Genomic DNA, 27,271 nt, shown 5'->3' with positions numbered 1-27,271 from the left:
CTGAACGCCTTTTTAGTGTTGCTAACGAACTGTGGTCAAAAAGTCGTTATTTGATAAACGAAGCCGATGTGAAATCCGAAATACAGGTATGCTCAAATTTCAAATTCACGAGTAAAAATTTTTATGAATTTATTATTGCTATTCCCAACACACTACAAGCCTCATAAAAAATATAATTTTAACTAAAATGTATTTGAAACTTCCTAGCAGATTAAAACTGTGTGCCGGACCGAGACTCTAACTCGGGACCTTTGCCTTCCGCGGGCAAGTGCTCTACCATGTGAGCTACCCATGCACGACCCACGACCCGTCCTCGCAGCTTCAATTCTGCCCGTACCTCGTCTCCTACCTTCCACACTTCACAGTTTTAATTTGCTAAGAAGTTTCATATCAGCGCACACTCCGCTGCAGAGTGAAAATCTCATTCTGGAAAATATATTTGCTTTCCTACTTCACCTCCTAGGTTCTTGAAAGACGGGGTTGCTAAACTTATGTGCAACGCTGTCACAACCTACAGCTCTGTACCCAGCTGCCCTATATAGCACATGAACTGAATTCTGATCGTGTAACATTTCTCTTATTTAGAACAACATTTTATTTTGTAAATTTTACATTTTATTAGGATGCTGCAGCTATCAGACGAAATTCGCTCCCTTAAGCAGGACTGCAGAGAGCCGCAGCACGGGGTAAGAACCTGTTCCCCACGCACACATCGGTTACAGATGACGCGCTAGCGAGTCAATGGAGTGAGAAGATGTAAGCGAGCCATGACAAATAATCTTGCCTTGCGAACTACAGAATGGTTACCTGATGGTGTTACAAACTTTCAGGGATAATGGAGAAGGGTAAACGTATCAACATGAGGTAATGGACCCCGGCCGGGAAACGTCAGATTAGAAACTTATAAGCAAAAATAGTTCTGATACCTATGACAGAGAATGTCTCCTGTTGCAAGCCTTTTGCTTTCCATATTTTGGAGAAGATAGTATGGACCAAATTAAGATAACATTGTCTGCTAAACACCGGCTGAAAAATGCATACCTTATGATCTAGGAGCACTTCTTAAATAGAAGGGATGTGTTTCACAGTTGCACAGATGACCAAGTGTTCATAGCTCTTGTTTTGATTCATACTACCTGCTCCCAAAATGTGGAAAGCAAAGAGCTTGCACTAGATGAGGTTCACTATCAGAGGCATAAGAATGATTTTCGCTGATCCGTACCTAATATGTTCCAAAACGACGCGCATAAAAACGGGATTTTCCGGTACTCATACCTCGGGTTCTGTTGGGGATAAAAAGCCTAAAGTATTTTGAATAGTCCTTGGGCTAGGGACCATTTCTAGCATTTGTGTACCCAGCTGACGGATGTCACGATCCTGCAATACAGGGTGGAAGTATGAATACTACATATTTTCCTCCTGCTTAGGCAAATGGAGCAAATGACTTGGTTGTTTCTGCATTTGTGGGGCCTGACTGCACTTGTGGAGGCACCATTAGTTCACGGCCGCTTCCTGGGAAATCACCAAAAAAAGGGTTGTTTTACTATATTTTCGCAGTCACCAAAGGACCATACTCCAACCAAGGATTCCAAGACGGCTCGAAACAGAAAATGGCCGAAAGTTCTACAATATATTCCTAAGATCGAGATATCGAACAGAATTGAAAATTTTCTCCATGTTTTCGTCTGTTTCGGACATACAGAACTTCATTGTAAACTACTTGTATATGGAAATACGCATTAAAAATCCGGCGTGATGCGTAAACGTAATTTATAAAGTGATATAGGTCGGAGAAATGAGCTGTAAAGTGTCTCCCTTATCTTCTGGGAATTGCTTGCTGTAGTACTGAAGCCGACGCAAAAACTTTTTGCAAGTAAAATCCTGTCTGCGGTGTAAAATTAGTTTTATTTTATTTCAATTTAACATGAGTAAACTATCTAAGTTTTGCTGACCAATATATTTCCTTTCATATGACTTAGACCTGATCAGCCAGAGCATTATACCACCGACCTACTATAGATATAAACCCGACTAGGCGACAGCATCGAAACATGGAGAGGAATGATTGCTAGTCACAAACACGCACGGTACATGCAGTATCAGTGAGTGCGCTCTCCGTGTGTAGAATGGGGATGGCGCGCGATCTATCTGAGTTTGACCGAGGACAAATTGTGATGGCCCGGATGCTCGGCACGATCATTTCAGAAACTGCGCAGCTTGTCGGGTGTTCGAGGAGTGCTGTAGTGTGCGTCGTCAAGAAGTGGCAAAACCAAAGTGAGACCACGTCCATACATCGTGGGGTTGGGCGGCCACCCCTCATTACAGATGTAGGACGCCGTAGTCTGGGCAGAATGGTAAAACAGGACAGGCGGAGAACCGTGGCGGATCTAACATCAGGGTTTAATGCTGGACAGGGAACAAGTGTGTCTGAATACACATTGCACGGGAACACTCCTAACGATGGGCGTCCGCAACCGACGACTCATGCAGCTGCAAATTTTAACAGTGTGACATCGGCAACTACGACTGAAATGGGCACGTGACCATCGGCAATGGACGCTGGCGAAGGGTCAGGGCGTTTAATGATCTGATGAATCCCGATATCTTCTTCACCATGCCGTTGTGAGGGCGCGAATACGTCGTCTTCCAGGGGAACAGCTCCTTGACACATGTACTGCGGGACAGAGACAAGCTGGTGGCTGTTTCATTATGCTGTATGGAACATTCGGGCAACGGCCTTGCCGCAGTGGTTACACCGGTTCCCGTGAGATCACCGAAGTTAAGCGCTGTCGGGCGTGGTCGGAACTTGGATGGGTGGCCATCCAGGCCGCCATGCGCTGTTGCCATTTTTCGGGGTGCACTCAGGCTCGTGATGCCAATTGAGGAGCTACTCGACCGAATAGTAGCGGCTTCGGTCAAGAATACCATCATAACGAGCGGGAGAGCGGTGTGCTTACCCCACGCCCCTCCTAACCGCATCCTTCACTGAGGATGACACGGCGGTCGGATGGTCCCGGTAGGCCACTCGTGGCCTGAAGACGGAGTGTCTGTATGGAACATTCACGTGGGCATCCTTTGGTACAGTGGAACTCATGCAAGGCGCCATGGCGGCCAAGGAGTATCGTATACTGGTTGCAGACCACTTACACCCCTTCATGACGATCTGTTTCCGGATGGCCGTGGCATTTTCGAGTAAATAATGTTCCATGTCACAAGGGAAGGAGTGTAATGGAGTGGTTCGAGGAACACAGTGGAACAAATCTGGGATGTGACTGAATGTGGCGTCAGAGCTCATCGCACTCTACCCGGGATTTACGGCAGTTAGGTGGCTTGTGTGTACTTACTAAGGCTCCATTGCTTCCATGCCACAACGCGTCGCCGTGCCAAAGGTGGACAAACCGGCTATTAGGTACGTAGTTATGATGATCTGGCTGACCTGTGTATACCCTGCTACAGCAGGGAAAAGAAGGGAACCAGTGGAAACATGCTACTGTCAGAGCGTAAAAACTGCGAATACGTTCCTGTTTGTTTAAAAGAGTGACTGAAAAGTGGAATATCAGCTCCCTCATTCTCACTTCGTTGACACGTTTAAAACATTTTCTCAAGTATTTTGGCATGCGAACATATTCGAACTTTTTTATGCTGAGGGTGAAGACAGTGGTAGTAGCAAAGAGACGGAAGAATAATAAACACGAGAAGATCGTAGACAGTGATTGTGTTATAGAAAGGTCGAAGGAGAGAGCGGCAGTGTGAAAGAAAGAGAGGGACACAGTGGCAGTGGAACGTAGTTGACAGTGACAGAACAGAGCTAGAAAAAGTGTGACGGATACAACTCCAAGGGGAAAGGAATAAAGAGAAAGAGAAAGTGGAAGTGGGTCAGAGCCAGTGATAATGAACAACGGAGTATACGATAATGATAAAGAGGATGAGAGAGGTAGTGACAGTGAGAAGAGACAACAGCAGTAGGAAGAAAGGAATGATATATTAGCAGCAAGAGAGGGCAAGAGGACAACAGTAACATTGGAAGGAGACCGTAGTAGTAGGACAGAACGAAGGGGAATGTGGCTGTGACGCAGAGACAATGATAGAGAGACACAAGGAGGTGATGACAATGAGTTGGGCTGAATACGTGCGTGAGAAAGGGTGACATACCAAAATTTTTGGGAACCTTTTTAAAGGCGCTGAGAAGGTAGACTGAGGCAGCTGGTACCCAACTTTTCAGTCACAGTGTTTTAAATAAACGGGAACATATGTGCATTTTTTTGTGCTACGATACGAGCATTTTTCCGCTGGTAACTTTCGACTCCGCCTTTTGCGGTCAATGGTCTCTTATTTATACATATACGCTTTTCCATCATACCTGAAAGTTTGTTACATCGTCACGGAAGCACCATGTACACTCCTGGAAATGGAAAAAAGAACACATTGACACCGGTGTGTCAGACCCACCATACTTGCTCCGGACACTGCGAGAGGGCTGTACAAGCAATGATCACACGCACGGCACAGCGGACACACCAGGAACCGCGGTGTTGGCCGTCGAATGGCGCTAGCTGCGCAGCATTTGTGCACCGCCGCCGTCAGTCTCAGCCAGTTTGCCGTAGCATACGGAGCTCCATCGCAGTCTTTAATACTGGTAGCATGCCGCGACAGCGTGGACGTGAACCGTATGTGCAGTTGACGGACTTTGAGCGAGGGCGTATAGTGGGCATGCGGGAGGCCGGGTGGACATACCCCCGAATTGCTCAACATGTGGGGCGTGAGGTCTCCACAGTACATCGATGTTGTCGCCAGTGGTCGGCGGAAGGTGCACGTGCCCGTCGACCTGGGACCGGACCGCAGCGACGCACAGATGCACGTAAAGACCGTAGGATGCTACCCAGTGCCGTAGGGGACCGCACCGCCACTTCCCAGCAAATTAGGGACACTGTTGCTCCTGGGGTATCGGCGAGGACCATTCGCAACCGTCTCCATGAAGCTGGGCTACGGTCCCGCACACCGTTAGGCCGTCTTCCGCTCACGCCCCAACATCGTGCAGACCGCCTCCAGTGGTGTCGCGACAGGCGTGAATGGAGGGACGAATGGAGACGTGTCGTCTTCAGCGATGAGAGTCGCTTCTGCCTTGGTGCTGGTGCCAATGATGGTCGTATGCGTGTTTGGCGCCGTGCAGGTGAGCGCCACAATCAGGACAGCATACGACCGAGGCACACAGGGCCAACACCCGGCATCATGGTGTGGGGAGCGATCTCCTACACTGGCAGTACACCTCTGGTGATCGTCGAGAGGACACTGAATAGTGCACGGTACATCCAAACCGTCATCGAACCCATCGTTCTACCATTCCTAGACCGGCTAGGGACCATTTCTAGGATTTGTGTACCCAGCTGACGGATGTCACGATCCTGCAATACAGGGTGGAAGTATGAATATTACATATTTTCCTCCTGCTTAGGCAAATGGAGCAAATGACTTGGTTGTTTCTGCATTTGTGGGGCCTGACTGCACTTGTGGAGGGACCATTAGTTCACGGCCGCTTCCTGGGAAATCACCAAAAAAAGGGTTGTTTTACTATATTTTCGCAGTCAGCAGAGGACCCTACTCCAACCAAAGATTCCAAGACGGCTCGAAACAGAAAATGGCCGAAAGTTCTACAATATATTCCTAAGATTGAGATATCGAACAGAATTGAAAATTTTCTTCATGTTTTCGTCCGTTTCGGAGATACAGAACTTCATTGTACACTACTTGTATATGGAAATACGCATTAAAAATCAGGCGTGATGCGTAAACGTAATTTATAAAGTGATATAGGTCGGAGAAATGAGCTGTAAAGTGTCTCCCTTATCTTCTGGGAATCGCTTGCTGTAGTACTGAAGCCGACGCAAAAATTTTTTGCAAGTAAAATCCTGTCTGCGGTGTAAAATTAGTTTTATTTTATTTCAATTTAACATGAGTAAACTATCTAAGTTTTGCTGACCAATATATTTCCTTTCATATGACTTAGACCTGATCAGCCAGAGCATTATACCAACGACCTACTATAGATATAAACCCGACCAGGCGACAGCATCGAAACATGGAGAGGAATGATTGCTAGTCGCAAACACGCACGGTACATGCAGTATCAGTGAGTGCGCTCTCCGTGTGTAGAATGGGGAAGGCGCGCGATCTATCTGAGTTTGACCGAGGACAAATTGTGATGGCCCGGACGCTGGGCACGATCATTTCGGAAACTGCGCAGCATTTCGGGTGTTCGAGGAGTGCTGTAGTGTGCGTCGTCAAGAAGTGGCAAAACCAAAGTGAGACCACGTCCATACATCGTGGGGTTGGGCGGCCACCCCTCATTACAAATGTAGGACGCCGTAGTCTGGGCAGAATGGTAAAACAGGACAGGCGGAGAACCGTGGCGGATCTAACATCAGGGTTTAATGCTGGACAGGGAACAAGTGTGTCTGAATACACATTGCACGGGAACACTCCTAACGATGGGCGTCCGCAACCGACGACTCATGCAGCTGCAAATTTTAACAGTGCGACATCGGCAACTACGACTGAAATGGGCACGTGACCATCGGCAATGGACGCTGGCGAAGGGTCAGGGCGTTTAATGATCTGATGAATCCCGATATCTTCTTCACCATGCCGTTGTGAGGGCGCGAATACGTCGTCTTCCAGGGGAACAGCTCCTTGACACATTGCTGCGGGACAGAGACAAGCTGGTGGCTGTTTCATTATGCTGTATGGAACATTCGGGCAACGGCCTTGTCGCAGTGGTTACACCAGTTCCCGTGAGATCACCGAAGTTAAGCGCTGTCGGGCGTGGTCGGAACTTGGATGGGTGGCCATCCAGGCCGCCATGCGCTGTTGCCATTTTTCGGGGTGCACTCAGGCTCGTGATGCCAATTGAGGAGCTACTCGACCGAATAGTAGCGGCTTCGGTCAAGAATACCATCATAACGAGCGGGAGAGCGGTGTGCTGACCCCACGCCCCTCCTATCCGCATCCTCCACTGAGGATGACACGGCGGTCGGATGGTCCCGGTAGGCCACTCGTGGCCTGAAGACGGAGTGTCTGTATGGAACATTCACGTGGGCATCCTTTGGTACAGTGGAACTCATGCAAGGCGCCATGGCGGCCAAGGAGTATCGTATACTGATTGCAGACCACTTACACCCCTTCATGACGATCTGTTTCCGGATGGCCGTGGCATTTTCGAGTAAATAATGTTCCATGTCACAAGGGAAGGAGTGTAATGGAGTGGTTCGAGGAACACAGTGGAACAAATCTGGGATGTGACTGAATGTGGCGTCAGAGCTCATCGCACTCTACCCGGGATTTACGGCAGTTAGGTGGCTTGTGTGTACTTACTAAGGCTCCATTGCTTCCATGCCACAACGCGTCGCCGTGCCAAAGGTGGACAAACCGGCTATTAGGTACGTAGTTGTGATGATCTGGCTGACCTGTGTATACCCTGCTACAGCAGGGAAAAGAAGGGAACCAGTGGAAACATGCTACTGTCAGAGCGTAAAAACTGCGAATACGTTCCTGTTTGTTTGAAAGAGTGACTGAAAAGTGGAATATTGGCTCCCTCATTCTCACTTCGTTGACACGTTTAAAACATTTTCTCAAGTATTTTGGCATGCGAACATATTCGAACTTTTTTATGCTGAGGGTGAAGACAGTGGTAGTAGCAAAGAGACGGAAGAATAATAAACACGAGAAGATCGTAGACAGTGATTGTGTTATAGAAAGGTCGAAGGAGAGAGCGGCAGTGTGAAAGAAAGAGAGGGACACAGTGGCAGTGGAACGTAGTTGACAGTGACAGAACAGAGCTAGAAAAAGTGTGACGGATACAACTCCAAGGGGAAAGGAATAAAGAGAAAGAGAAAGTGGAAGTGGGTCAGAGCCAGTGATAATGAACAACGGAGTATACGGTAATGATAAAGAGGATGAGAGAGGTAGTGACAGTGAGAAGAGACAACAGCAGTAGGAAGAAAGGAATGATATATTAGCAGCAAGAGAGGGCAAGAGGACAACAGTAACATTGGGAGGAGACCGTAGTAGTAGGACAGAACGAAGGGGAATGTGGCTGTGACGCAGAGACAATGATAGAGAGACACAAGGAGGTGATGACAATGAGTTGGGATGAATACGTGCGTGAGATAGGGTGACATACCAAAATTTTTGGGAACCTTTTTAAAGGCGCTGAGAAGGTAGACTGAGGCAGCTGGTACCCAACTTTTCAGTCACAGTGTTTTAAATAAACGGGAACATATGTGCATTTTTTTGTGCTACGATACGAGCATTTTTCCGCTGGTAACTTTCGATTCCGCCTTTTGCGGTCAATGGTCTCTTATTTATACATATACGCTTTTCCATCATACCTGAAAGTTTGTTACATCGTCACGGAAGCACCATGTACACTCCTGGAAATGGAAAAAAGAACACATTGACACCGGTGTGTCAGACCCACCATACTTGCTCCGGACACTGCGAGAGGGCTGTACAAGCAATGATCACACGCACGGCACAGCGGACACACCAGGAACCGCGGTGTTGGCCGTCGAATGGCGCTAGCTGCGCAGCATTTGTGCACCGCCGCCGTCAGTCTCAGCCAGTTTGCCGTAGCATACGGAGCTCCATCGCAGTCTTTAATACTGGTAGCATGCCGCGACAGCGTGGACGTGAACCGTATGTGCAGTTGACGGACTTTGAGCGAGGGCGTATAGTGGGCATGCGGGAGGCCGCGTGGACGTACCGCCGAATTGCTCAACATGTGGGGCGTGAGGTCTCCACAGTACATCGATGTTGTCGCCAGTGGTCGGCGGAAGGTGCACGTGCCCGTCGACCTGGGACCGGACCGCAGCGACGCACAGATGCACGTAAAGACCGTAGGATGCTACGCAGTGCCGTAGGGGACCGCACCGCCACTTCCCAGCAAATTAGGGACACTGTTGCTCCTGGGGTATCGGCGAGGACCATTCGCAACCGTCTCCATGAAGCTGGGCTACGGTCCCGCACACCGTTAGGCCGTCTTCCGCTCACGCCCCAACATCGTGCAGACCGCCTCCAGTGGTGTCGCGACAGGCGTGAATGGAGGGACGAATGGAGACGTGTCGTCTTCAGCGATGAGAGTCGCTTCTGCCTTGGTGCTGGTGCCAATGATGGTCGTATGCGTGTTTGGCGCCGTGCAGGTGAGCGCCACAATCAGGACAGCATACGACCGAGGCACACAGGGCCAACACCCGGCATCATGGTGTGGGGAGCGATCTCCTACACTGGCAGTACACCTCTGGTGATCGTCGAGAGGACACTGAATAGTGCACGGTACATCCAAACCGTCATCGAACCCATCGTTCTACCATTCCTAGACCGGCAAGGGAACTTGCTGTTCCAACAGGACAATGCACGTCCGCATGTATCCCATGCCACCCAACGTGCTCTAGAAGGTGTAAGTCAACTACCCTGGCCAGCAAGATCTCCGGATCTGTCCCCCATTGAGCATGTTTGGGACTGGATGAAGCGTCGTCTCACGCGGTCTGCACGTCCAGCACGAACGCTGGTCCAACTGAGGCGCCAGGTGGAAATGGCATGGCAAGCCGTTCCACAGGACTACATCCAGCATCTCTACGATCGTCTCCATGGGAGAATAGCAGCCTGCATTGCTGCGAAAGGTGGATATTCACTGTACTAGTGCTGACATTGTGCATGCTCTGTTGCCTGTGTCTATGTGCCTGTGGTTCTGTCAGTGTGATCATGTGATGTATCTGACCCCAGGAATGTGTCAATAAAGTTTCCCCTTCCTGGGACAATGAATTCACGGTGTTCTTATTTCAATTTCCAGGAGTCTATAAGTCAGGGCCCTACCAATACTCATCCGCAAAATCTAAAACTTTTCTTCAATAAATATTATTATAGTCCACCTTTGGTAAAATAAATGCCGGGAGGGGCTTAATTGTCAGTAAAGCTTTGATATTACAGTGTCACTATCTGAAAATAATTGAAAATTGTTCAGCTACGGATCACGCACGAATAGCTACGAAGTTGAACGAAGTATGTATGAGGTTTCTGTTGCTCGCCAATCTCATTAATCTGTGACATGTTGCAACCCGAGTCTGTCCTTTGTTCTAGTCGTATTAGCCATGTTCTGGATTATTAATGATTTTTGTGATGAATTGTTCGAACTATTTATCTTTAAACTGTTTTACGGTATTTGTTAATAAAGGCACCGTAATGGCATCCGGGGATTTATTTCAAATAGATTAGCTATTCGCAGTCTCAAATTATAGCCAAACAGAACGCCTGCTTCCATCTCCAAACGAATCTAATGTGCTACAAGAACTCCTTTGAGCGACTTAATCAACGAGAGATCTACGGGGAACGGATAGCAGGAAGTTCTACCCACCGATTCATTAAGATAATCCAGGAGAGCGTTAATTTAACTTTTACAGTTTTTCAGTCCCGAGAGACTTGCACTGTACCCTGCCTATACCGCTTTCTACGGACTTGTGGTAAAAGCTGAGAAACATTTATGGAGGTTTGATACCACGAGGGAATCACACTTTTCGCACACTACCACCTTGACAACATTACATTTACTCACAGTGTAACGACCATGAATCTGGGTCTCGTCTGAATATAGCACTGATCTTTCTAGTTGAGATGTTTCATTATTTCGTAAAAATATACTGATAGTATGCCTTTTCTGACACTATTTTGCCTCGTTCACATATGATGACTAGTCCATTTTGGCAGCTTTTAAAATAAAATCCTATGGGTACAAAAATTTCTCATGGAGAAATCCAGTTATGTGCAATGAAAGATGTGATGTTCCCGCAATGTTGGCATTTCTTCGTATTGTTCGTAATATCATAGAAATTGATACCTGATAACTCATTTATTCATTCGGCGAATGAGATATTCACTGTGCGAATTTCGCTTCTCCTTCTTATTCTTCTATAGGGTAGACAACAGCTACTGAAGATTTTTCTGTCGCACTATTTTGTCTTCATTTCTTTTCCACAATTTTATCGTATTTTTCTTTCATGGACTTGATGGAAATTAATAACTGTGATTTCGAAGATAGCTTCATTCTCACACTTGTTTTCAACATCTTCGACTTCGTGTCTCGGCATCCATTGTCTCCTTTCCTTAGTGACCTGGAAAAGATACAAGTACACTATTGTGCATATTAAGGACGATATTTACGCGTACTGTATATTAGGCTATTCCCAGAGTAGTGCAACTTATATTTATGAGGTGGAAATTCAGATAGTGTATGTAGTATCGTTCTTTAGTTTACGTCTATGAGGGAGTTAAACACATGACGGAAAAATATGTTACTAAATTGTTGAACTACGAATAAAAACAGCGGCAAATGCAAGTTGACAGGAATAACGATGCAGGACTACTGAAACGTGTTATTACAGATTACGTAACAGGGGTTCGTGGATATGACATCGAGGCTAAAGCTCAACTGTCCCAGTGGAAGCAATCTGGATCGCCAAGACGGAAAATAGCTCAATAAGTGCGGTCAAATGTGGACGTTTCGTTCATGGCGTTCTTCGATGTTAACAGCATAATGCACTATGTGCTCCTACCAAATGATCCAACAACCAATAAGAAGTACTAGTTAGAAGCTGATTAAAATCCTTCTGGGTGCTATACAGCGTCATTGTATAAAATGTAAAATACTTTGAAATATATATACTATAAAACCGACGTTTCGGTCGTATTACAACGGCCTTCCTCAGGAAAAGACTGGTTTCACTGGAAGAAAGGCGACCCTGTTTATTTCCCCGTTGAAGGCAGAAACGTCGGTTTTATGGTCTATATATTTTCAAGTATTTTATATTTTATACAATGATGCGGTAAACACCCAAAGAAATTTTAATCGTCTACTACTATCAAGTTCAAGGACTTTTGGGTGAAGCAATCTGAAAAACGAATTGGCATGTGCATCAATATAATGCTCCTGCCCACACTTCGCTGTCTTCTCGTGAAGTTTTGGTCGAAACAAATACTGTATGATGCTGCAGCTCTCACACTAGCGAGAGACGTGCCCTACGCGTAATTTTTTGATCCCAGAAGCAAAGAAAACCTTTAGGAGCCGTCGTTTTACAAGCATAGATGAGATTAAAAATGCATCACTGAGAGAGCCAAAAGGAATTCTAAAGATTTAGTTCAAGACGCGTTTCGGGGTTTGCAGAAGCCGCTGGCATAAGGGTATAATATCTAATGTGGGGAAATTTGAGGGGCGCGATGTACACGAATGAATGAAACTCTTTCGAAAAACGAAAATTGCTGCTATGTTTTGGGTACATTTCGTATACTGGTTCTACAGCGAGATCGTAATCAACAGCTAAGGTAGCCTTCGCTTTAGAAACTGACAACGTTACAATATATTTTTATCCCTCCATTCTCCCTTACAGTCCATTCTTCTCCTACCTTCAATCAGGGAAGGCTTCTTTTGGAATGGAAAAATTATTAGCACAGCATTTGATAATGAAATTTAAGACTTTTGAATATTAATCCGAAAAATTTGTTGAAATAAAAAACTGAGTGACTAAATATAAAGGTAGCCAGACCGCTCACTGGTACTGGTGCAGTGGTCCCATACTGAATTGGAAGGGAGCCATTTGCCTGGCAGTGCTGTGTAAACAAGGTTCGTTCGTGCGCTGCTTTAAATAGGAGCAGCAAGAATGGAACGAGACCAGAGATGGAAAGAATGTTACATTTTACAAGTAATTTAGTCCTGATTATTTCTTACTTTTGCATAATATATTCTCAGAGTACAAGTAGTTCTACCTTAGTTGATTTTAAATGAATACTTCCATTTGTTTAGATTACCTCCAGCTGATTATTCACTTAATCAGAAGCCGATAGCTGCGGCTTTCAGAGAGATTTTTCGACATACAGCAAATCCTTGCTCTATGTGTTGTTTTCCTGCTGCCAGACTGCTACGTCACCGGTCACGTGAGTCAGTTTGAATCACGTGGCCGTTGACTATAGGTGTTCCATAGTCAGTGTACCGGCAGATTCCGATACGAGGAGAGACACCAGCAGCGGTAGCACAGCAGCAGTCTTCTGAGACACACTAATTTAGTTTAGTTTCCGTTTTTTTCTTGTGCTTCGGCAAAGAAGTGAACTATGCCTGTGCATTTTACTGCGTGCACTAGTGGTTAACAAATTACTCTAAGTTTTTGTTTTTGCGTAAATGTTGGTGCGTACACTCATGTACGGATGTTTCCTAGGGTGTAATTTTCCCGCCGTCAGACCGCCAAGTCACTCCACTAAGTTTAAATTTCGTGCTGATACACATCATATAGTTTAAAGCAGTGCGATCTAGTTTGCATGCATATATCATGCAGAAGCTTTCGGGTAACCAGAGTTTCCAGTAACAGGTAATGTAGATACATCAAATTCAGTAGAGAAATTGATTTCCGTTTAAGAGCTTGGCGTCTCAGAGCATACTGAGAAACCTGCAGAGCAGTATTTAATGTTTCTTTACTCTTCTCGTTGTATTCTGCGTGCCCTCCAAACCCATAAGCGCCATTTTAGATCTTATATCTACACTACTGGCCATTAAAATTGCTACACCAAGAAGAAATACAGATGATAAACGGGTATTCATTGGACAAATATGTTATACTAGAACTGACATATGATTACATTTTCACGCAATTTGGGTGCATAGATCCTGAGAAATCAGCACCCAGAACAACCACCTCTGGCCGTAATAACGGCCTTGACACGCATGGGCATTGAGCCAAACAGAGCTTGGATGGCGTATACCGGTACAGCTGCCCATGCAGCTTCAACAGGATACCACAGTTCACCAAGAGTAGTGACTGGCGTATTGTGACGAGTCAGTTGCTCGGCAACCATTGACCATACGTTTTCAATTGGTGAGAGATCTGGAGAATGTGCTGGCCAGGGTAGCAGTCGAACATTTTCTGTATCCAGAAAGGCCAGTACAGGACCTGCAACATGCGGTCGTGCATTATCCTGCTGAAATGTAGGGTTTCGCAGGGATCGAATGAAGGGTAGAGCCAAGGCTAGTAACACATCTGAAATGTAACGTCCACTGTTCAAAGTGCTGTCAATGCGAACAAGAGGTGATCGAGACGTGTTACCAATGGCACCCCATACCATCACGCCGGGTGATACGCCAGTATGGCGATGACGAATACACGCTTCCAGTGTGCGTTCACAGCGATGTCGCCAAACACGGATGCGACCATCATGATGCTATAAACAGAACCTGGATTCATCCGAAAAAATGACGTTTTGCCATTCGTGCACCCAGGTTCGTCGTTGAGTACACCATCGCAGGCGCTCCTATCTGTGATGCAGCGTCAAGGGTAACCGCAGCCATGGTCTCCGAGCTGATAGTCCATGGTGCTGCAAACGTCGTCGACCTATTCGTGCAGATGGTTGTTCTCTTGCAAACGTCCCCATCTGTTGACTAAGGAATCGAGACGTGGCTGCACGATCCGTTACAGCCATGCGGAAAAGATGCCTGTCATCTCGACTGCTAGTGATACGAGGCCCTTGGGATCCAGCATGGCGTTCCGTATTACCCTCCTGAACCCACCGATTCTATATTCTGCTAACAGTCATTGGATCTCAACAAACGCGAGCAGCAGTGTCGCGATACGATAAACCGCAATGGCGATAGCTTACAATCCGATCTTTATCAAAGTCGGAAACGTGATGGTACGCATTTCTTTGCCTTACACGAGGCATCACAAGAACATTTGACCAGGCTAAGCCGGTCAACCGCTGTTTGTGAATGAGAAATTGTTTGGAAACTTTCCTCATGTCAGCACGTTGTAGGTGTCGCCACCGGCGCCAACCTTGTGTGAATGCTCTGAAAAGCTAATCATTTGCATATCACAGCATCCTGATGGTTAAATTTCGCGTCTGTAGCACGTCATCTTCGTGGTGTAGCAATTTTCATGGCCAGCAGTGATGTGAAAGAGACACTGCCGGCGGCTCTCAAGCGCACTGGGGGTAACCGGCTACATGCAGTGGCACACGTCGGCACGAATGACGCCTGCCGCTTGGTTTCTGAGGGCACCGTCGGCTCCTTTTGGCGGATGGCTGATTTGGTAAAGGCAACTAGCATCGCACGCGGGGTGCAGGCTAAGATGTCTATTCGTAGCATCGTACCCAGGGTTGATCGCGGTCCTCTGGTTTGGAGTAGAGTGGAAGGTCTAAACCAGAGGCTAAGACGACTCTGCAACGGTACCGGACGTCAATTTCTCGACCACAGTTGTCGGGTATAGAATTGCAGGGTTATCCTTAATACTTCAGACTCGCACTACACGCAGGAAACGGCTACTAGAGTAGCAGGGTACGTGTGGCTTGCTCATGGGGCTTTTTTAGATTAGAGAAACACTCGCTTTGGATCAAAGATGATTTTACTAATAAATTAGCCACAGTGTCGTCAGAGAATGTTCGTCGTCGCGGATCAGAGACAGAAAAGGTTAATATGATTTTGGTAAACTGCAGGAGCATCCAAGGAAAAGTCCCAGAATTGTTATGGCTTATTGAAGGTTATAATGCACAGATAATGTTAGGAACAGAAAGTTGATTGAAACCAGACGGAAATAACAACGAAATCCTAAGTTCTGACTGGAATATTTGCCGTAAGGATAGGTTAGTCACCAATTTTGGCGGCGTGTTTATTGTAGTAAAGAATTGGGTAGAATCTAGCGACTTTATCACGGATTCCAATTGTGAATTAATCTGCGTGTAGTTAAGTATTAAAGATCGATCAAAAACGGTAACCGGATGCTTTTATACTGAAGAGCCAAAGAAATTGATACACCTGCCTAATATCGTATATGGTCCCCGTGAGCACGCAAAAGTGCCGCAACATTACGTGGACTCGACTAATGTTTGATGTAATGCTGGTGGGAATTGACACCATGAATCCTGCAGAGCTGTCCATACATCCGTAAGAGTACGAGGGGATGGAGATTTCTTCTGAAGAGCACGTTGTAAGGTATCGCAGATATGTACAACAATGTTCATGTCTGGGGAGTTTGGTGGACAGCGGAAGTATTTAAAATCAGAATAGTGTTCCTGGAGCCACTCTGTAATAATTCTGGATGTATAGGGTGTTGCATTATCCTGCTGGAATTGCCCAAGTCCATCGGAATTCACAGTGGAGATGAATGGATGTAGGTAATCAGACATGATGCTTACGTGTCACCTGTCAGGGTCGTATCTAGACGTGGGGTCCCATATCATCCCGGCTGCACACACCCTACACCATTACACAGCCTCCACCAGCTTGAACAGTCCCCTGCTGACATGCAGAGTCCATCGATTCATGAGGTTATTTCCGTACCCGTACACGTCCATCCGCTCGATACAATTTGAAACGAGACTCGTCCGACCAGGCAAAATGTTTCCAGTCAACAGCGCAATGTCGGTATTGACGGGCCCAGGCGAGGAGCGTAAAGCTTTGTGTCGTGCAGTCATCAAGGGTGCACGAGTGGGCCTCCGGCTCCTAAAGCCCATATCGAGGATGTTTCGTTGAATGGTTTGCAAGCTGACACTTGTTGATGCCCCAGCATTTAAATCTGCAGCAATTTGCGACAGCGTTGCACTTCTGTCACACTGAACGATTCTCTTCAGTCGTCGTTGGTCTCATTCTTTCAGGATCTTTTTCCGACCGGAGCGATGTCGGAGATTTGATGTTTTACCGGATTCCTGATATTCAAGTTACACTCGTGAAATGGTCGTACGGAAAAATCCCGACTTCATCGCTACCTCGGATATGCTGTGTCCCATCGCTCGTGCGCCGAGTATAAAACCACGTTCAGACTCAGTAAAATCTCGATAATCCGCCATTGTAGCAGCAGTAACGGATCTAACTGCGCCAGACTCTTGTTGTCTTATATAGGCGTTGACCACCGTAGCGCCATATTCCGCCTATTTACATGTCTCCGTATTTGAATACGCACGCCTATACCATTTTTTTTGCGCTTCTGTGTATATACCGCCTGGGTCGGAGTTCTAGTAGTAGAGCGCTACAGACAGAATTTGCAGAATATCGTTAATAGTTTCCTGGCCATACCGTTGTAATAGGGAGTGACTTCAACTTTCCAGGTATAGAGTGGGAGTGTCATACTATCAAAATTGCTGCAAGAGACAGAGATTCGTGTGACATTGTTCTGCATATCTTGTCTGAAAATTGCTTTGAGCAGATACTTTGAGAACCAGCTCGTGAGGACAACGTCTTAGGCCCCGTGACAACAATTAAACCTGGACTTACCGAATCAGTTATCTTAGAGGAAGGTATTAGTGTTCATAAGGCTGTAACAGCATCTATGACAACAGGTCTCTCAAAGAATATGAAGAAAGACAGGGAGATATTTTTAGTCATCAAGAGTGACAGTATACAAATCTCAGAGTATCTGAGCAGTCAGCATCAAATATTCAGTGATGAGGAAGAAGATGTGGAAAACAGATGTAAAAAATTCGAAGGAATCGCGCAATATGCCCTAGACATGTATGTTCCGAACAAGGTCTTAAGGGATGGGAAAGACCCACTATGGTTTAACGGCCGTGATAGAAAACTGCTACTTAACAAAGAGAACTGCACCTCAGATTCAAGAGAAGTAAAAAAAACCAGCTGAGAAACAAAATCTGAAAGAAGCGAAAATGAACGTAAGGAGAGCAATGAGAGAAGTGTCCAATGATTTTGCAAGTAAAACTTTGTCAACTCAACCGATAAAAGCAAAACCCCTCTCAGGTTTTGCTCATATGTAAAATCAGTAAGCGGGTCAAAATCATCTATTAATTCACTCAGTGACCATACTGGTAGACATCGGAGAGAAAGCCGAAATACTGAATTCACTATTCCGAAACTGTTTCACCATAGAAGATCGTAACAGGGTTCTTCCTTTAAATCGTCGTACGAACGTCGAAGTGGCACATATTGAGCTAACCGTTTGCGGAATAGAAAAGCAACTACAATAGCTTAGTAGTGGAAGGGTGGCAGGCCCAGATGAGATACCTGTAAGATTCTACGAAGATTATGAGAAAGAACTTGTTCCGCTTTTAGCAGTAGTTTATCCTAGATTGCTTGAGCAATAAAGGGTACCATAGACTGGCAAAAAAAGCAGTTCATTCCCGTTTTTAAGAAGGGCTGTAGGACAGATGCGATGCACACTATTATAGATCTATATCGTTGACATCAATCTCTTATAGAATTATGGACCATATTTTATGCTCAAGCATTATGACGTTCTTGAAGAAGGAAAATATCCTCTATAAAAATTAATATGGATTCCGCCAACAGAGATCCTGCGAAACTCAGCTCGCTCTGTTCCTCCATGAAATCCCCAGCGCGGTAGACAATGGCTCTCAGGTTGATGCAGTGTTCCTTGACTTTAGGAAGGTATTTGACACCGTCCCTCACTGCCGTTTAGTGAAAAAAAATACGAGCTTATAGAGTGTCGGAGCAGATTTGCGACTGGATTCATGACTTCCTTGCAAACAGAACTCAACACGTCGCTCTCAACGGAACAAAATCGACAGATGCAAAAGTAATTTTCGGAGTACCCCAAGGAAGTGTGACAGGACTTTTACTGTTTACGATATATATGAATGATCCAGTAGAAAGCGTCAGATAATCTCTAAGGCTTTTCGGAGGTGACGCGGTTATCTATAACAAAGTAGCAACTCCAGAAGATAGCAGCTATTTGAAGAAAGACCTCCAGAGTATTAATGAATTGTGCAGGCTTTGGCAGCTGACCCTGAACGTACATAAATGTAACATATTGCATATACATAGGAAAATAAATGCACTAGTGTGTAGCTACAATGGTGTTGAAAAACCACTGGAAACAGTATCTGTCATAAAATATCTAGGAGTGACTATCCAGAGTGATATTAAATGGAATGACCACATAAAACACATAGTGGGAAAAGCAGATGCCAGACTCAGATTCATAGGAAGAACCTTAAGGAAATGTAACTCATCCACGAAGTAAGTGGCTTTTAAGGCGCTTGTTCGACCGATTCTTGAGTATTGTTCATCTATCTGGGATCCCTGCCAGATAGAAGAGATCGAGAAGATCCAACGGAGACCAGTACGTTTCGTCACAGGATCGTTTAGTCGGCGAGAGAGCGTTACGGAGATGCTCAACGAACTCCATTGGCATACGTTACAAGAGAGGCGTTGAGCATCACGGAGAGGTTTACTATTGAAATCTGGAGACACGCTGTCTGGGAAGAGTCGGACAGCATATTACTTCCCCCACATACGTTTCGCGGAATGACGATGAGGAGAGAATTCGAGTAATTAGAGCCAATACAGAGGCTTACCGACTATCATTCTTCCCACGCGCTATTCGCTAGTGGAACAGTGTTGGATGGCTAAGCTAGTAGTACAAAAATTACCCTCCGTTACATATTAGGCGACTTTCGGAGTATGGTGTACATGCATATGTAGATGTATCTACTTAATTTGATGAGTTACTAGATAATTGCTTCAATACGAGAACGTGCTGAAAAGTAATTTTTATATGAAGAGTCTTAAATATTTATAAAATAAAACAAACGTTGTGATTCTGCGATCGTTCATAGTCATTTCTTTCACGTTTTGTTCGATTTCATTCCTTAATCATGTGCTGGTTCGTTCACGGGTTCGTCGAATTCAACGTCTACTCGACCTTCTTCTAAGCGCTTAAGCTTCGTGTAAACCCTTGTTACACACGCAGCCGACTTACTTCAAGCATTACTATCATTTCTAAAAGTTTGTTGCACTTTATTGCTTTCTTATAACAGAAGAATTATCTCCTCCATAGAGCACAGAGAATCGCGTCATGCCGAATGACCATCTAGTGCCATGCGGATGCGGTAAGGAGGAGCGTAGAGTAGCTTCTCAGGTGCATTCACGAGACTGAATGGCTGAATAGACCCAGTTCCAGTCCGACCACCACGGAAAAATCCCTGACAATACCGGGAACTGAACTCGAATCCTCCACATGGCAGTCAGGCACTCTGACCATTCATTTTCAGAGATGCACATTCCGTTCTTATAGCAAAATTTAATACAAATACGCCGATCGGATTTTATACAAGTAATCGTCGATACTATCAAGATAGATGAACATTTTAGACAGCTGACAGCAGACTAAATATCCGTTGAGGATACTAAAAATATGCCGTTTTTGTACATAAAACCGATGTATTTTTAATATTTTCAAGTAGGATAGCATCACATATGAAAGACTATACAGGTGTTTTTCAGGCATGTTGTGGCGTCCCAACTAGTGAGCGATCGCCCATTTGTCTATTAAAAGCTTTACTTCAGAATGTATGTGGGCTGCAATGTAAGCCGGCAGAGTATTATACGGTCAGTAACGGACAAGTTGTGTCCTACTGACTGACGTCACGACCATCTGTTGGAGCTGCGAGTGTGAAAGCAGTGGAGTGGCGCTTGCAGGCCACTTACATGATACGAAATTAAAAATATTTATAACTAATAAAAGAATAACCTGAGAAACGTCATATTTGATGTACATCCTTCTGTTGTGCAAATAAACAATATGTCAAAGTCTGAGATCAAAAATAGTTGTATTTTGGAAGTTTGCAAAATTCCAAAAAAAACGTAATTTTCCGACAGTCAAAAATTAAATAAATACAGTGATGTAATAGTTCACCTTCAGTGATTATGTACGATGATCTGATAACGCTTTCAGTATTCATATATAAATTTGGAAAGTTTTTAGTTTCAGAAAACCTCTGTGACTTTTCTATAATAATAATTTCAAGAATTCTAAGTAAATATGTGTATTGTGTGTTAGGGTGCGTGTGAATGACAATGCGTGCGTGAGAGTATGTGGAACGTTCGGCATTATTAAAAATCATTCATGTAATTCTCTACACGAACTGGCAAGTGTTCCAACTCTGTAACGTGGGAACGAATCCACTATTGGTTCCCCTACTAGTGAATGTCTGATGTCCAAGTATGTATGCTTATGTATAAGGCAGCCATTCGCGACTACATAATAAATTTTCAGATGTAGAGTAAAGCTTATAGTTCATTTTGTTTTGTTTATTTAATTAGAGAGTTTTGTGTTACTTAATTTGATGTCGTCAATGAGCCTAGAGAAGTGGTTGGTGCTTGCTAGATTTTGGCGCGATCCGCGCCCTAGAAGTGAGTTCTCATTGGTCGTAAGTGCTGACAGCCAATGAGAAGCGAGACGGTTGGCCGCCTAGCGAGGAGATATAGTTTTGAGTAGTGGGAGAGTGAGAAGAGGAGTCGCGACCTAGCTGGATGTGACTTTTCGCATTATGTGTAAGATGAAGTCTTAGGATGACTTCCGCGTTATGGTCCAGTCTTAATGGTATCTGGTAGTGACCAGAAACTGTTGATGAAAACTTTAGAGAGTTGTGATAATTCGTTCCGATGAAAATCGCAAGTGAACTTTGAATTATATAGCGTGGCGGTACTGAGTATATTCTTACTGAGTATTTTATGGCGAGCATAAACTTTTACTAAAGACAACCACTGAATATCGGGTGCAGAAGTAATTGGCCGATCATTGACTGTGTTACAAGTAATTGGTTTCGGGATTTGGGAAGGTAAAAGTTCTGGCTGTTTTAGATGTGGTGATAACTGTGAGCAGAAACTTTTGTAATTTTCGTAAATGTGGGCTGATGATCTTGCTTAACGTCAATAAAGATCTATTGAAGGTTTAAATTTGAGCTTCATATTTAAAGTACGAGTGACATCCCCTTTCCGAATCATTTCTTTAAAGTACATAGACAATTTTCAGCCTCCGGCGTGTAGCTATGAGGTTACAGTTTCCTCAACACTGCTTTTCTGCGATCTCGTAAGTAGCTGCAGTCAGGAGTTTACGTGCGAAGATCTACCGCTGTAAAGAGGTAGGTGAACAAAAATTATAAAAGAAATTGCATTGCAATAGCAACATATAATCCGTCGCAATTAGTGCATCGCACGCACGCACGTAAAAATCCGTCGCAATGTTTACTACCGCAAAATTGAAAAGATCACGCGAGTTGGACTAATCTTCCGTTATTTTTAATACAAAATAAAACGAATTGCCAACTTCAATTTATATAATAGTTCACATGACTTCGAGGCTTAAAACTGTTGGTTTAATTGATAAGAAGAAAAGAAGGTTAGAGTATGCTATATGTCGACGCGGAAGTCATTGGGAATGTAGTGCCAGCAGAGTTGAATAAGGATATAAAATCAACTGTAGAGATTAATGGAGGAAAATCTCATGGTTTGCTTTAGGGCCTATTATACTATTCGTGGTAATTCTTAAGTTTGTGTGTTGGAAGAAGTAACAATAAAAACGTTTATTATGATGGGGTTTCAGATTTCGAGGTACAATGGGATAGGAATGATGATGGAAATAGGATCACATTTGAGGAAGTGAAGAAAATGGTCAATAGATTGCAGTGCAATAAAGCAGCTGGGGTGGATGAAATTAAGTCGGAACTCATCAAATACAGTGGAATGTTAGGTCTTAAATGGCTACACAGGATAACTGAAATTTCGTGGGAGTCGGGACAGGTTCCATCAGACTGGACAAAAGCAGTAATCACACCAATCTTTAAACATGGAAACAGAAAAGATTGTAACAACTACAGAGGTATCTCTTTAATCAGCGTTGTGGGTAAAATCTTCTCAGGTATTGTTGAAAGGAAAGTGCGAGTATTAGTTGAGGACCAATTGGATGAAAACCAGTGTAGGTTTTGGCCTCTTAGAGGCTGTCAGGACCAGATCTTTAGCTTACGGCAAATAATGGAGAAGTGTTATGAGTGGAACAGGGAATTGTATCTATGCTTTATAGATCTAGAAAAGGCATATGACCGGGTTCCTAGGAGGAAGTTATTGTCTGTTCTACGAGATTATGGAATAGGAGGCAAACTTTTGCAAGCAATTAAAGGTCTTTACATGAATAGTCAGGCAACAGTTAGAGTTGATGGTAAATCGAGTTCATGGTTCAGAGTAGTTTCAGGGGTAAGACAAGGCTGCAACCTGCCTCCACTGTTGTTCATATTATTTATGGATCATATATTGAAAACAATAGACTGGCTGGGTGAGATTAAGATATGTGAATATAACATAAGCAGTCTTGCATATGCGGATGACCTAGTTGTGATGGCAGATTCGATTGAAAGTTTGCAAAGTAATATTTCAGAGCTAAATCAGAAATGTAAGGACTATGGTATGAAGATTAGCATCTCCAAAACGAAAGTAATGTCCGTGGGAAAGAGATATAAATTGATTGAGTGCCAAATAGGAGGAACAAAGTTAGAACAGGTTGACGGTTTCAAGTACTTAGGATGCATATTCTCACAGGATGGCAACATAGTGAAAGAACTGGAAGCGAGGTGTAGCAAAGCTAATGCAGTGAGCGCTCAGCTACGATCTACTCTCTTCTGCAAGAAGGAAGTCAGTACCAAGACTAAGTTATCTGTGCACCGTTCAATCTTTCGACCAACTTTGTTGTATGGGAGCGAAAGCTGGGTGGATTCAGGATACCTTATCAACAAGGTTGAGGTTATGGATATGAAAGTAGCTAGGATGATTGCAGGTACTAGTAGATGGGAACAATGGCAGGAGGTTGTCCACAATGAGGAAATCAAAGAAAAACTGGGATTGAACTCTATAGATGTAGCAGTCAGGGCGAACAGGCTTATATGGTGGGGTCATGTTACACGCATCGGAGAAGCAAGGTTACCCAAGAGACTCATGGGTTCAGCAGTAGAGGGTAGGAGGAGTCGGGGCAGACCAAGGAGAAGGTATCTGGATTCGGTTAAGAATGATTTTGAAGTAATAGGCTTAACATCAGAAGAGGCACCAATGTTAGCACTGAATAGGGGATCATGGAAGAATTTTATAAGGGGGACTATGCTCCAGACAACGCTGAAAGGCATAATCAGTCTTAAATGATGATGATGATGATGGGGTGAGACTCACGGTTTTATTTGCAAAGTGTCATCAGTGATCGTATGAGTTTTTTCGGTGCAGTTTTTCTTGCTGTTACTAAGACCAGATTTTATGCTTTCAATTACATTACTACATGTGAAACTGTTCACTTTAGATCTTGCTCGCGTCATTTTCTGCGCTCCAGTCTTGTCTCAGTCTATTCAGTTCTCTTAATCTTTTCTACATTTCATTGTGTTCCCTGGGATCCACCGTTACGCAACACAGACGTGTACTGCGGGCTGCCTCCTATCCAGGCCACTGGGAACACCACCGCAGTAATGCAGCCACCGCGGTAACACGTGGCCCCAGCTTCCCCGCTAGCGACGCGAGAGGCCCCGGAATTAAGGCCGCCGTCGCTGCCACGAATTCCTCTTACGCATATCACTTGCCCGCCAATCGCCGTGGCAGTATTCTTCCTCCGGGTGCTATAAAGGACGCCGACCGGCCGACCGGAGCCGTTTCGTATCGGGAGTCGTTCCGGGCCAAGCGCTGACCATCGATCGGAGCTCCCCTCGCCGCGGCGTAGTCCTTCGCTCGGGGTCGTTCCCAAGTCTTCACTCTGCGTCTCGTCCGGGTTTTCTGCACCTCCCGCCGACGTCTTCACTCCGAGACGTCACTCAGCATTTCGGTCGAGCTCTCCGTACCGACCGCCGACGCCTTCGCTCCGAGCGGCTTCCGAGACGTCACTCGGCGTCTCATCCGAACTCAGGGCTAGACGACGTCCGCACCCGAGGTCCGTCCACGCACAACTCACCGTCGCTCGCGGATTACACTGGCCGCGGCCCGTCCGACGGAGCCCATCTCTCAGCACGTCGGCAGCAGCGGCGCTACCTCCAACCGACTAGGACCATCCAGCTCTCTGGCACTGCTCTTCTGGACCATCATCGGGCCCTCCTGCTCTCCACCGATACGGTCTCAAATTTTATTGTGCTGCACCTACTGCCAGATACTACATATCAGCGACCTCAGTAGTCATTATATATTGTGAGAGAGCAGAGTGGGGCGCTCCGCCGAACTCGAGGGACTTCGAACGTGGTCAGGTGACTGGGTGTCACCCGTGTCACACGTCTGCACGCAAAATTTCCACGCTCCTAAACATCTCTAGGTCCACTGTTTCTGATGTTATAGTGAAGTGGAAACGTGAAGGGACACGTACAGCACAAAAGCGTTCAGGTCGACCTCGTCTGTTGACTGACACAGACCGCCGACAGTGAAAGAGGGTCGTAATGTGTAATAGGCAGACATCTATCCAGACAATCACACAGGAATTCCAAAATGCATCAGGATCCACTGCAAGTACTATGAAAGTTATGCGGGAGGTGAGAAAACTTGGATTTCATGCCCGAACGGCTGCTGCTCGTAAGCCACACATCACGCCAGTAAATGCCAAACTACGCCTCGTTTGGTATAACGAGCGTAAACATTGGACGATTGAACAGTGCAAAACGTTATGTGGAGTTACGAATCACGGTACACAATGTGGCGATCCGATAGCAAGGTGTGGGTATGGCGAATGCCCGGTGAATGTCACCTGCCAGCGTGTGTAGTGCCAACAGTAAAATTCGGAGGCGGTGGTGTTATGGTGTGATCGTGTATTTCATGGAGGGGGCTTGCAACCCTTGTTGTTTTGCGTTGCACTATCATAGCAGAGGCCTACGTTTATGATTTAAGCTTCAGTCCGGAACCGCGCTGCTGCTACGGTCGCCTCGGGCATGGGTTTGTGTGATGTCCTTAGGTTAGTTAGGTTTAAGTCGTTCTAAGTTCTAGGAGACTGATGACCTCAGATGTTAAGTCTCATAGTGCTCAGAGCCATTTGATTTGATTTGATTTCATGTTTTAAGCACCTTATTGCTTCCAACTGTTGAAGAACAATTTGGATATGGTGACTGCATATTTCAACACGATCGAGCACCTGTTCATAATGCACTGCATGTGGCGGAATGGTCACACGACAATAACATCCCTGTGATGGACTGACCTGCATGGAGTCCTGACCTAAATTCTATAAAACACCGTTGGGATGTTTTGGAACGCCGACTTCGTGCCAGGCCTCACCGACCGACATCGATACCTCTCCTCAGTGCAGTACTCCTTGAAGAATGAGCTGCCATTCCCCAAGAAACTTTCCAGCACCTGTATGCCTGCGACAGTGGAAGCTGTCATCAAGGCTAAGGGTAGGTCAACACCATATTGAATTCCAGCATCACCGATGGAGGGCGCCACGAACTTGTAAGTCATTTTCAGCCAGGTGTTGGGATATTTTTGATAGCATGGTGTATGTCAGCGACTATCGGTGGAGTGGAGCCAGGTAGTGCTCATTCAAGTCCGAATGACGGCTTTGTTGTATTCAATTACTGTGAAAAATTACAATTCATTTGTTCTTGCTATCTGTGGCACGTTATCTGGCGTGGCTATCTCGACCACGGCATGGACATAAAACGCTGATGCTTATTGCACAAACTTTATCTTATTGCAAATCAACTATGCCACGAATCCGCCTCCCCGTCTTGCAAGTTACGTCTTAGGCTTCCCGCTATAGGAGCAAATCCCGTGAGTAAGTTATCACTCAGCAGCAATGGAAATACTGGGAGGGACAAAACACACGCGAATTTTTGTAGGGAGCAACGCAGCTTTTCTGTATAATATGTTACGTATTCATTCACTATCCCACAATTCTTTCGTGTTTTAGCACACTGGACTCGCATTCGGGTGGACGACGGTTCAATCCTGCGTCCGGCCATCCTGATTTAGGTTTCCCGTGATTTCCCTAAATCGGTCCAGGCAAATGCTGGGATGGTTCCTTTCAAAGGGCACGGCTGACTTTCTTCCCTAATTCGATGAGACCGATGACCTCGCTGTCTGATCTCTTCCCCCAAAACAACCCAACCCAACTTTTTCGTGTTTGGCTTATTCTTTAGTTGGATTTGTTTATCAATTTTCTAATTAGCATTGTCCAAACTATGTACTCGCTTGTTACATTTTTGAGTTGCCTTGATTTGTATAGTCTCATAGAACGTAATAAATCTACATTTGGATAAAGAAAAGTCGTTATTAGCAAAAATCTCGAAATGTCCTTAACAAATTTACTTGCGAATTTTGCACGACACTCTAATAAACATTCGGACAAACATAAGCTACCTATTTCTTTTAAATATTGGATTGCCTGACAAATTCGTTCGTTTTGCTCTTGCGTTCATCAACAGCGCCTGAAAAACCTGCATCCGCCGTGCCACATAGGGTAATACAGTTGCCTAACCGCCCCCACGACGTGGAGGC

General features: G+C 45.2%; 1 pseudogene; it reads left to right on the top strand.

Moving 5' to 3' along the window:
* Positions 1-2,728: 2,728 nt before the first annotated feature.
* Positions 2,729-2,846, top strand: LOC126299761 (5S ribosomal RNA; annotated as a pseudogene).
* The last annotated feature ends 24,425 nt before the right edge of the window (positions 2,847-27,271 follow it).

This window comes from Schistocerca gregaria, chromosome X (genome assembly GCF_023897955.1).
Source record: "Schistocerca gregaria isolate iqSchGreg1 chromosome X, iqSchGreg1.2, whole genome shotgun sequence".
Taxonomy (NCBI): Eukaryota; Metazoa; Arthropoda; class Insecta; order Orthoptera; family Acrididae; genus Schistocerca; species Schistocerca gregaria.
Note: the sequence above shows the minus strand (reverse complement) of the source record. Positions and strands in the feature narration are given on the sequence as shown.